This window comes from Notolepis coatsorum, assembly GCF_963971535.1.
Source record: "Notolepis coatsorum genome assembly, contig: SCAFFOLD_501, whole genome shotgun sequence".
Taxonomy (NCBI): domain Eukaryota; kingdom Metazoa; phylum Chordata; class Actinopteri; order Aulopiformes; family Paralepididae; genus Notolepis; species Notolepis coatsorum.
In genome coordinates this window covers 106498-118997 of record NW_028173088.1, presented here as the reverse complement: position 1 = coordinate 118997, position 12500 = coordinate 106498, and the positions used below count along the sequence as shown (strand labels likewise).

General features: G+C 45.3%; 1 protein-coding gene across 1 annotated transcript in view; it reads right to left on the bottom strand.

Moving 5' to 3' along the window:
• Positions 1 to 12500, bottom strand: part of LOC311247899 (malonate--CoA ligase ACSF3, mitochondrial-like) — a gene marked incomplete at its 5' end in the record, with an annotated part of 103362 nt that overhangs the window by 35234 nt on the left and 55628 nt on the right.

Below are 12500 nucleotides of genomic sequence, written 5' to 3'. Positions count from 1 at the left end.
TGATGGACACATTCTGGAATACAAGTCCTTTATTCACTCTTTTGAACATTGTATTGAAAGCAAAACAGACAACAACAGAGACAGGTTGCAGTTCCTTATACAGTTTACAAGAGGCCAAGCTCAACGGCTAGTCAAAAGCTGTGAATACATGTCTCCAGACAGAGGCTATCAGAAAGCAAAAGATCTACTAAAGGAAAAATTTGGGAACGAATACAAGCTCTCTTGTGCTTACCTGGAAAAAGCTTTATCCTGGCCCCTGGTTAAAACTGAAGATTCAAGGTCGCTGCAGGATTACGCCATGTTTCTAAGGAGTTGCTGCAATGCTATGGAGGAAATGGAGTACTTGGAGGAACTAGACACAGTGTCCAACATGAGAGGCATTGTGCTTAAGCTACCGTACAAACTCCGGGAGAGATGGCGCAGCACAGCCTACGCACTGCAAGAGGAGCGCAGTCGTAGAATAAGGATTTTAGACCTTGTCTGTTTCATTGAAAGGCAAGCTCGCATACTGGCAGACCCAGTTTTTGGCGATCTTCAAGACCAGTCAGTTGCCAAAGGAAAGGTGGCTGTAAATACTAGATTTCCTGTTAAACCACAGATCCCAAGGGTGTACGACAGCAGTTTTGCCACAGGTGTCACTATTTCCCCAAAAGAAAAAGAGCGTGAACCCTCCTGTCCCTTCTGTGGAGGTGGACACACATTGGATATGTGCTTTCTATTGGAAAGGAAGGCGCATAGTGAGAAGATTGGCTTCTTGAATGATCATAATGTGTGTTTTGCCTGTTTGTGCACTGGGCACATGAGTAAAGAATGTAGGCAACGCCTCTATTGCAAAATATGCAATCTTAGGCACCCTAGCATACTTCATATCCACCAAAGAGAGAAAGGAACAGATCAAAGGCCAGCCAAAAGAGAGTCGGAGACAGCAATGGGCAGTGCTCCGATCTCTGTACAATCCAGTGGTCTTACAGGGGCCGGTGAGCAGGACTGTACACTCTCTATAGTACCAGTACAGGTCAAATCTAAAAAAGGACATGTTACCTATGCCTTCCTGGATCCCGGTAGCTCAGCATCTTTCTGCACTGAGCGGCTGATGAGCAAGCTGAACATCACCGGAAGAAGAACAAGCATTCTCCTTCGGACTATGGGCCAGGAGAAAGTGGTTAGAAGCCACATTGTTTCTGATCTGGAAGTGGCTGCACTAGACAGTGACATGTTTTGTGAGCTCCCTGACATTTACACACAGGAAAGCATGCCAGTCCACAGAGGCAACATTCCGAGACAGAAAGACCTTCAAAGATGGCCTCACTTGGAACATGTTTACATTTCTGAGATTGACTCCGGGATTGACCTGTTGATAGGAGCCAACGTTCCCAAGGCATTGGAGCCTTGGCGAGTTATACGGAGTGTGGACGAGGGTCCATACGCAGTCAAAACTGTGTTTGGTTGGACTGTGAACGGACCTCTCGGAAGAAAATTGGACAACCAGAACGGGAGTTTGGCAAGAGACAAATCAAACCCAGCAGAGGACAGACAAGCTGCCACTTCAGAGAAAGAGCTACAAAAGGATTTGAACCGAAAATTGGAAAAGAAAGAAGAGCGAACAGACGATTCTGTTGCTTCCAAGAGAGAGAGGCGGCGCAACAGAAACGTAGACAATAACATTAAGTTTGAAAGCAACAATTATGAGGACCATCACATGGATTTCAAGCCTGTGTCCCAGGAAAAATCGAAGGACAACTTTGATACAGGAAAGAAATTCAGAGCTGAAAGAGAATCAAAGAAGGAAGCACTGGCGAGTCCAAAACCAAAATGGCCAGTTGAAGATTCATACACAACTGACTCTAGGGACAAAGCAAACGATGACACTACTTCTGAAATGCCCCGTGGCTATAAGGGCCAAATTGAAACGAAGAGGGGTCCAGGGAAGATGAAGCGGGGCCGGCTCAAGGACAAAAGGTTTGCCTTCAACAGGAAAGAGAGGTGAAAAGAAAAGAGAGCTGTGAGAATGTCAGAAATTGATGGTGATATACACTCATAGACTGATACATGGAGATATACACTCATAGACTGATACATGGAGATATACACTCATAAACTGGCATAAACTAAAAAATTTTTTTTTAGTTTTTTCTGACTTGACTGACCTAGCGATCATAAAGATCCCTCCTTAAGGCTATGTGCTAGTAACCTCTGGCCCTAGGATACGGTTAAGAATGAAGAATAACAGTTCTTCTTTCAACATCAACAAGGGATGTAATGTATATACTTTATTTTTCTAAATTCATTTGTTGATAGTTTTACGGCTCCCTTTATTTAGTTTGAGTAATTGATTCTTAGAGAACAATTAGGGGCCGGTGTGAGAGCCGCATTTAAGCTTAACTGTTTTGATTCATTCTGAACCTGCATTAATACATGTCTCTGTTTCAGTGAGTGGGGCGCTTTGCTCAGGTGAATGGGGCGGGGCTAACGCTATAAGCCACAGGTGCGGCGTGTGACGGCAGAGCAGCAGCAATACGGTCATTGACACGCAACGCAGACGCAACCTTTTGTTCCCGAGATTATTAGGATCTCTTGTTTTATTTCTATGTACGATATTGTTTTCATATTTTGTTCTTGCTGGACATTAAAAGAGCAAAAAGAGCAACAAAAACGTGCAGTGGTTTCTGTTCTGCGACTGCGAGTCTGACACTGCTTCCCAGCCCTACAAGTGGCCAAGAAAGGAATATTCAAATAGAGTTATAGGACAGTTTGGATTTTGGCCACTACAATATATATATATATATGTTACTGTATATATATACCGGTATGCATTTTCATTTAATTGTATGTGGTATATTTTGTTTGTATTGATGTTTGGCGCCAATGCAAGAGACTTCGGATCCCTCCGGCTTGGGTCCGCCATCGTACTGGCTCATTTGGCAGAGTCAGCGGGTGGAAGTCGATGGGTGGGGATTGGACGTTGTGGACAGCGACCCCTACAGGTCGGTTGGGGGACGCCTGCACAGCAGAGACAGGAAGTGGCGAGGGTAGTGTGAGCCTCCCACACGTTACACCTCGCCAATGAGAGTGCGCGCTGGCAGGTGAAAAGATGCGACAGGCTGCCTCCTCGTGTGCCGGAGGGAACACGTGATGCAAGGCTTCTATCCTCCCTACGACCGACCAGTGGGGGGCATAGTCTAGCAGCGTTCAAGACAGGGGAAGGGAAAAAAGGATGCACAAAATTAGGATGGGAGAAAAATAGAAAATAAGGAGAAAAAGTGGATAAAAAAAATATAAGATGTTTTGCTAAAAAGTTGTATTTATCTAGATGAAAGGACCTATTCATCTATGGTACCATAAAACACAAAGCTTGTCTTTTTTATAATGTTAGAAACAATTACATATAGTAGTAGTAATACACAATAGTAATGTTAAAAAAATGGAGCAATAAAATACTTATATATTGTAACAACAGTGGCAAAACAGTGGGGCTGATTCATGAAACCGCTAATGGCCCTTGCAGAAACGTTAAAGGCTTTCATTTGGTGTGTGTGTGTGTGTGTGCGTGCGTGCGTGCGTGTGTGTGTGTGTGTGTGCGTGTGTGTGTGTGTGTGTAGTGGTGGTTATGGGAGATGGAGTTTGGTTCGGTCAGAGCAGATTGTTCTCCTGTGAGAACGAAGAGAGAGTGCGAGGAGGAGGAGAGAACGGGGAGGTTTAACCCTCGTTAACATTCTGCTCCCGAGCTCCGGGTCGCCTCCCGGTTCAGCTCCGGTACGTCTCTCCCGGGCCGGGCTAACGGTCAGGTCCCCGAACACGACTTATAGTGCTGCCGGATGCAACCGGGCCCCCATTATTCACCAGTGTGTACATACATATACACACACACACACACACACACACACGGACACACACCGCCTCGACTGCACACACTCCCCACGCGTCGGCATTTATTCATATATTCAGACTTTTATTTATTGTTTATCTCGATGCATAATGTCTCCCTGTATGTGTTCGGTTAGGCCGGGAGACTCTCGTCCCTCTATTTCTCACTCCTCTCGCTCACCTCTCCCTCCCTCCCTGCGCATCTCTTCTCCATCTCTCCGACAACAAAGGACCTCGCTTGTCTTGTTTACGCCCCCCCCCCCCCCCCCCCCCCCCACCGAGCGTATGGTCTGGCTGGGCGGAGAGACAGCGGGCGGGGGAGAAGAGAGGAGGGGATCGAGGAGGGGATCGATGTGCGCGGAGGTGTGTGTGTGAGCGTGGAGGAGACGAGTGGAGAGTGAGCGCTCAGGAGAGGGTGACAGCTTCCCCATACAGCTGCCAGTCAGGCTCCACACAGAGGGTGCACTTAGACGGCAAGAGACACCTCGGGGCTCGGGCCAGCGTATTGATCCCCACTCTCGCACTCACTCACTCCCAGGCCCCACTTCTTTCTCCGTGTTTTGGCCTCTACTTGTTTCTCTCTTTTTCCTGCATCGGTTTTCTCACACTACGTTTTTTTTATTTGTATTACTTTTTATTTTTACACACCGGCGATGTGTTATAAAATAGATTACAAAAACGACTTCTCTCGTGATCAGATTCCGTTTTAATTACTTCATATTTTATGACAATTTCACATGAATAATGCTATGAATAACGCCTACAAATTAATGTTGTCAAGTAGGAGGAGTAGCATACTGTGTGCATGTCCCTCTTTTTGCTCTGCCTGCCTTAATCCTGGGACCACAATGGAAATAAGTCTAAGGACTTTCTTGCGCTATCCTGATATATTTTTATATACTGTATGCACCTGTGTATTGTATTTTATTATGTAAAAAAAATTAAATCAATCACACCGGGTTCGACTCCGGCTGTCGGCGTTGCCTCCGGCTTGGGCCGGCCGTCATACTAACTCAATTGGCAGAGTCAGCTGGTGGAAGTCGATGGGTGGTAATCTGGACGTTGTGGACAGCGACTCCTACAGGTCGGTTGGGGCGCCTGCACAGCAGAGACAGGAAGTAGCGGGGGTAGTGTGAGCCTCCCACACGTTACACCTCGCCACTGAGAGTCCGCGCTGGCAGGTGAAAAGATGTGACAGGCTGCCTCCTCGTGTGCCGGAGGGAACACGTGATGCAAGGCTTCTATCCTCCCTACAACCGACCAGTGGGGGGCATATGCGAGCAACGTTCAAGACAGGGGAGGGGAGAATTGACACAGTGGGTAATTGGGATGGGAGAAAAATAGAAAAAGGGGAGAAAAAGTGGATACAAAATAAATAAAAATAAATCAATCGTGACCAGAGAATCATTGTATTGGAGAGACTGAAGTAATTGATGCCCAATTCACAACCTAAGCTGCTTGACAAACACAGAACAGGCAACACACAGTGTCACTTGATTATGTCCTGGTCCACATGACGCTTTAAAGGAACACGCCAACACTTTGGGGAAATTAGCTTACCGTCTTCTCCTGAGAGAGACAAGAAGATAGATACCAGTTTCCTCTCTGTGCGTTCAGTAGAAAGATATCTAGGCTGCACGTTAGCCTAGCTTAGCACAATGAATGGAAGCGGACATGACCGAGGTTAGCCTTCGGGAGAGGTGTTAGTTGGACAATGCCTAGGCTAACTAACCGGTCATGTCCGCTTCCATTAATCTTGCCTCTCCTACTGCAAGTCACTATAGAAGGTCATGGGACCAGAGACCCCAATGTCTCCCAACACCCCCCCCACCAGTGGTTGAGGTGAGACCTAGATAATCCACAATACACAGCTGTTATCTCTGTATCTCTCTAGTCTCTAGTCTCTGACCACAGCTGTTATCTCTGTACCTCTCTAGTCTCTGACCACAGCTGTTATCTATGTATCTCTCTAGTCTCTAGTCTCTGACCACAGCTGTTATCTCTGTACCTCTAGTCTCTAGTCTCTGACCACAGCTGTTATCTCTCTAGTCTCTAGTCTCTGACCACAGCTGTTATCTCTGTACCTCTCTAGTCTCTAGTCTCTGACCACAGCTGTTATCTCTGTACCTCTCTAGTCTCTAGTCTCTGACCACAGCTGTTATCTCTGTACCTCTCTAGTCTCTAGTCTCTGACCACAGCTGTTATCTCTGTACCTCTCTAGTCTCTAGTCTCTGACCACAGCTGTTATCTCTGTACCTCTCTAGTCTCTAGTCTCTGACCACAGCTGTTATCTCTGTACCTCTCTAGTCTCTAGTCTCTGACCACAGCTGTTATCTCTGTACCTCTCTAGTCTCTAGTATCTGACCACAGCTGTTATCTCTGTTCCTCTCTAGTCTCTAGTCTCTGACCACAGCTGTTATCTCTGTACCTCTCTAGTCTCTAGTCTCTGACCACAGCTGTTATCTCTCTAGTCTCTAGTCTCTGACCACAGCTGTTATCTCTGTCCCTCTCTAGTCTCTAGTCTCTGACCACAGCTGTTATCTCTCTAGTCTCTAGTCTCTGACCACAGCTGTTATCTCTGTCCCTCTCTAGTCTCTAGTCTCTGACCACAGCTGTTATCTCTGTACCTCTCTAGTCTCTAGTCTCTGACCACAGCTGTTATCTCTGTACCTCTCTAGTATCTAGTCTCTGACCACAGCTGTTATCTCTGTCCCTCTCTAGTCTCTAGTCTCTGACCACAGCTGTTATCTCTGTACCTCTCTAGTCTCTAGTCTCTGGCCACAGCTGTTATCTCTGTACCTCTCTAGTCTCTAGTCTCTGACCACAGCTGTTATCTCTGTACCTCTCTAGTCTCTAGTCTCTGACCACAGCTGTTATCTCTGTACCTCTCTAGTCTCTAGTCTCTGACCACAGCTGTCATTGCCCTTCTCACCATACACCTCCTTCAGAAACATAGGCCACACCTCTCCCACACAGCCTCCAAGTCGCACCTTTCTCCCAGACCCACAACTCTTTAAGTGTGTTATTAGAGCAGATTACCCCTAATTAAATAATGGCTCTTGATGATATAATTCTATGGCGAGTCACACCACACACACTCAGGCTGGGGTTACACCTTTCGTATCATCTTCGTATTGTTTTCTTACGCCCCGAACTCACTGCTCACGAACGAATTTCACGTGCGGCTCCCTCGTGAGATCGCGCGCCTGGTCAGGCACACTGGACCTACGACTTGAGCGTGCGGAAGCGCACCGAGGAAGGCATATTTACATTGGGACAGCTGTAAATGCCTAGTCTTTCTTCACAAACATAGCCACAACACTGGTAAACAAACTACCCTCCCACTCAGGGCAGTATGGGGTAGAACACATAGTAGCATACTACAAGAACCTAGGCGTCCACAAAGACGACTTCAAACTGGAAATAGTAACTACAGATGAGGTACTCAAAAAACTGAGCGCCCTCCAACCAAACAAGGCCACTGGCCATGACAACATCCCCTCCAAATTCCTCAGAGACTCAGCAGCAGCCATCACCCCAGTCATCACACACATAATAAACCTCTCCATAAAACAGGGACACGTCCCCAAGGACTTCAAAATTGCGAGAGTAACACCCCTGCACAAAAAGGGCAGCAAATTAGACCCGGGTAACTACCGCCCTGTTTCTATCCTTACATCCATCTCGAAAGTCATGGAAAAAATAGTATACGAACAGATCGAAAAGTACCTCGCGGAAAAAAATCTAATCTACGAATTCCAATCTGGCTTCAGAACATCCCACTCCACTGACACATGCCTTCTCTACTTGAACGACCACATCAAACAAGAGGTGGACGCGGGCAAATACTGCGGCATGGTCATGCTGGACCTACAAAAGGCCTTCGACACTGTCAATCACACCATTCTGATTGACAAGCTAAAAGCAATTGGTTTTGATAGTTTATCAGTGAGCTGGATACAATCCTACCTGGAGGGGAGGGAACAGATGGTGGAAGTAAACGGTACACTATCCCCCCCCCTCACAGTGAGCTGTGGTGTTCCACAAGGAAGCATACTAGGACTGCTACTATTCCTAATTTATGCAAATGACATGTCGTCAGCTTGTGACTGCAACTTGTTCCTGTTTGCGGACGACTCAGCCCTGCTGGTCTCTGACAAGAACAAGTTACAGGTTGAAAAAGCCCTCAGCTCGGAACTAGGCAAAATCTGCATATGGCTCGCCGACAACAAACTATCATTACACATGGGCAAAACAGAGTCCATTCTCTTCGGTTCAAATAACAAACTCAGCAAGACCGACGGCTTCTCGGTTACAGTGGGTGACAATATTATCACAAGGAAAGATGAAATTACCTACCTGGGTTCCATCCTAGAGGCTAATCTTTCCTGTGACAAAATGGCATCCAATGTAATAAAAAAAGTCAACCAACGAACGCGATTCTTGTACCGGATCTCCTCTCTGGTAAACAAGAATACCCTGAAGACTCTAGCAGGAGCACTCAATCAAGGGTACTACGACTATGCTTGCACCTCATGGTACCAAAGCACCTCAAAGGCACTAAAAAACAAATTACAAACATCTCAAAACAAGCTAGTCAGACTACTACTTGACCTGACTCCTAGAACCCACCTCACCCCTGCCCACTTTGACAACCTAGGATGGCTTAGAGTAGACGACAGAGTACAGCAACTTGCAATGGGCCTGGTCTACAAGATACACTACGCGACCAAGGTACCCATGTACATGTCAAAATACTTCCCAAAGGTCAGTGAATACCACGATCACAACACCAGAGGGAGCTCCACAAATCATGTAAAACCCAGATTCGGATCAAACAAGGGACTAAACACGTTTCGCAATTATGCCACATCAATGTGGAACGCCCTGCCTAAAGCTGTAAAGGAATGTGAATCACTACCCACCTTCAAAAACACTCTCAAAAAACACCTACGTGAGACTGCAATTCGAAACTGGCCCCTACAAATGTCCTAACCTAGTTGTACAGTAAATGACCAAGTAAGGCTTTGTCAATATTCCAATGTACAGTGTAAAATGTGTGTGTGTCCCCTTCCCAACCCCCCCCCCCCCCCCCCCCCCCCACCTCCAATGTACAGCCCTCACCCAACCCACCCAACCCCACCCCACCCAACCAACCTCCTCCAATGTACAGTTTCTATGCCAAATGTATATACACTCCTTTTCTGGACACTTTTGTATCACAAACAGTACTGTATTTGCAAATCTGATATGTCATAAATGTATAGATGTAGCAGTACTGTCTATCTGTATGTCATGTATGTCATATATGTTATGATGAATTGAAAATGGGGGACCCTGATGTAAACAAGTCGAAAGTCTTTCTCTGGTCTGCATCCCCTTAACAATTGTATGTATTGAGCTGTACTGTACTGTACCCATTCTGCAATCTGTTAATAAACTTTTCAATCAATCAATTCAATCAATCAAGTCTATATGCGAAGTCAGTCATTTTAGAATGATGATCAGTGTGACTGTACTCCTGAAAGAGCAGCGTGTAGCCCCAGCAGCAGCAAGAGCTTATTATTATTATTATTATTATTATTATTATTATTATTATTATTATGCAACATTGTAATAGTTATAGGTATAAACAAACATACAGACAAACATTCAAGGCGTTTATTTGCAGATACAGACACAGCTGGTTGAACAACATCTATATCTGTGGTAATAATGCAGATATTCAATTGTATTTCTGTGACAATGCGCGTGGCGCGCCGCCTCAAATAGGATCGAGGCGAAAAAATAGCTTGCCGCTCGCCAGCCACTCGGGAGGCGCGCTCCCGCTCGCGGCCAGTGTGCCTACTATCGTCCGTTAACATGGGAGCGGAAGTGAAGAGGCAGCCGCCCGTCCGTCCGTCCGTGTTCATTCGTGAGCAGTGTGCTCGGGGCGTTATGCGTATCGCCGCGACGTCGTGCGCCTGAGTCACACTTTCGTTTTTTTTTCGTTTTGTCAGCCGAGCACACAGATGTAGTACACTGCCAAAGCAGTAGGTGGCAGTAGGTGGCAAACATGAAGGCAATTTCAACCAATCAGAACGAATGTGCCAATACACTTCCTGGTGGAAGCTCCAGCAAAGAAAATGTCAATAAGGCAGGCGCCTATTTACTCAATGCAGCAATTCTTTTTTCAGCAAAGCCTAATAAAAGTGCAATAAACAAAACGGATACATTCACTGTGTGTTCTGCCTGTCATTTGTTGATGAAACAAAACTAACATCAACACAAGTGACCACCAAGAGCGGATAGTTTAGTCTAAAAAACGATTGGTAGCATTGTTAGCTGCATGCTAACGTCAATGGAGTATGCCATTATAACAATATAGCATTGTGGCTAGAAGCTAACGTTAGCTCACGCTACTTAGCCTGCACCAAAACTGATGATATCGCGAGCTATCAGTAGTTAGATAACATTAGAGACAACGCTGTGTGTATTAAACAAAGGTGAATAGATGACTGGGCCATTTTGTTTAATGCTTGTTAAGTTGAAAGAGGAACTCTGAGCTAACAGGGTCTGAATCCTGATAGCTCACGTTAGCCAGCTGCTCATGCAATCGGTAATGCTAGCAGAATGAATGGATGTAAACTTTATTTAACATATTGCATATGGGTACAATACAATACGGCTCAATACAAACAATTGTTAAGGGAATGCAGACTGTTGTAGCTTGGACTGGGGTCCTTATAACAATAACTTGACAACACATGGTAGCTGAAGCTATTTGGGACACGGAGCTCTGTCCCAAACAAACACACTGTTGTCACCGGAAGGGCACGCAGATGGTATCTACTGCGCATGGGCGTTTTCGCAACAACTGCTCCGTGCTGACTACACGCTGTTGTCGACTCGTTTTTTTTGCGTATCTCCAAACGCAAACACAATTTTGCGTTTCAGCCGTATCCACAAAAAAACGCCAAAAAACGCATTTCTGTGTAGATAGGACATGAAACGTCGTCAAAAACGTATAAAAAAACGCCAGGAATACACTAGTCTAACCATAGCCTCAGGCAGGGAGCTGTGGCGGGGGGGGTGTTATAATCACTCCTGTGTGCTTAAAGGTGAAGTATTTTACAATGTTCACTATTTGGCCAAACAACACATGGCTGGTCTGAGCAGAAAGCACTTCCTCACTGCACTCTCCTAGAGAACCCTAACCAGGAGATCTCTTTTCACTTGCTTTATTTTTTTCTATTTTTTTTTAATTTATCCTTTATTTATCCAGGAATGTTCCATTGAGATAACAACAAGTGCCATGTTTCAGACTTCAGTACATTTCAGTACATTAAACGAAAAACATACAAATCAAATACAAACACAGAAGGCCATTTGTGCAGAAGCATAATCAGATCAGCAATATCATCAGGTAAAACAGTTACATGTTTCATGAAGGGCTAATCGTAGCATACCTTTAAAAGCATTCACAGTAGGAAGTGCCTCTAGACAAAGTTTTACTTGCAGCGTATTCCATAAAAAGGGAGCGTAGTGGGAGAATGCAGCTTTACCAAGCTCTGACTGCATCAAAGGAACATTTAAAAGCATCCCATTTGCTGCTCGTCTGGTATTAAAAAAGCAAGTATAAAAGGACAGAAGTCTGGAGATATATAAGGGCAGCTTACCTAGCAATGACTTCAGGATCAAAAACAACATGTTTTTGATGATACAGAGAGGACCATCCTAAAGACTGATAGAAAGTCTTTAAAAGTGAAATACAAATACTTGTGACCAGTGTTCATTTCGTCAGCTATTTTTTATTTTAGTTTTAGTCATGTGGCAAATGCTCTTTTTCGTTTTCATCATATTTAGTCACCTTTATCTATTTTTCTTTTAGTCAAGTTTTAGTCAACTACAGGTCTGAGCCTTTTAGTCTTAAACTTTTTTGTTTAGTCTCGCCACTCAGTTACAGCCTCATAAGTTGGCGTGAGTTTTTTCTAAACAAAAACAAGCTAACTTTAGTGCTACATGAGACTTATGTAAGCTATTTAATGAGAGAGATACAGAGAGATACAGAGAGAGAGAGAGAGAGAGAGAGAGAGAGAGAGAGAGAGAGAGCGAGAGAGAGAGAGAGAGAGAGAGAGAGAGAGAGAGAGAGAGAGAGAGAGAGAGAGAGAGAGAGAGAGAGGGAGAGAGAGAGAGAGAGAGAGAAGAGAGAGAAAGAGGAGATAGAGAGAGAGGAGAGAGAGAGAGAGACAGAGAGAGAGAGAGAGAGAGAGAGAGACAGAGAGAGACAGAGAGAGACAGAGACAGACGGCCCAGGTCAGAGATGCTAAGAGGAGAGGAAGATGGAGTGTGAGAGAGAAAGGTAGAGTGAGAGAGAGAGAGCAGGTGAGAGAGAAAGGGAGCAGGTGAGAGGAGAGAGAGAGCAGGTGAGAGAAAAAGGGGGGGGGGGGGGGCGGTATCTTTCTGTTAGTTTCTTTGTTTATCTTTCCACCACATGCAATATCTCCACTGGTCCCATCTTGATGGGACGTAGGAGAAATTATGCATCTCATTACTGTGTTCATTACACTGACTGGCCTAAGCTGTGTGTGTGTGTGTGTGTGTGCGCGCGTGTGTGTGTGTGTAGCATCGTTAATTTGCTTGTCTGTCTTGAGTGA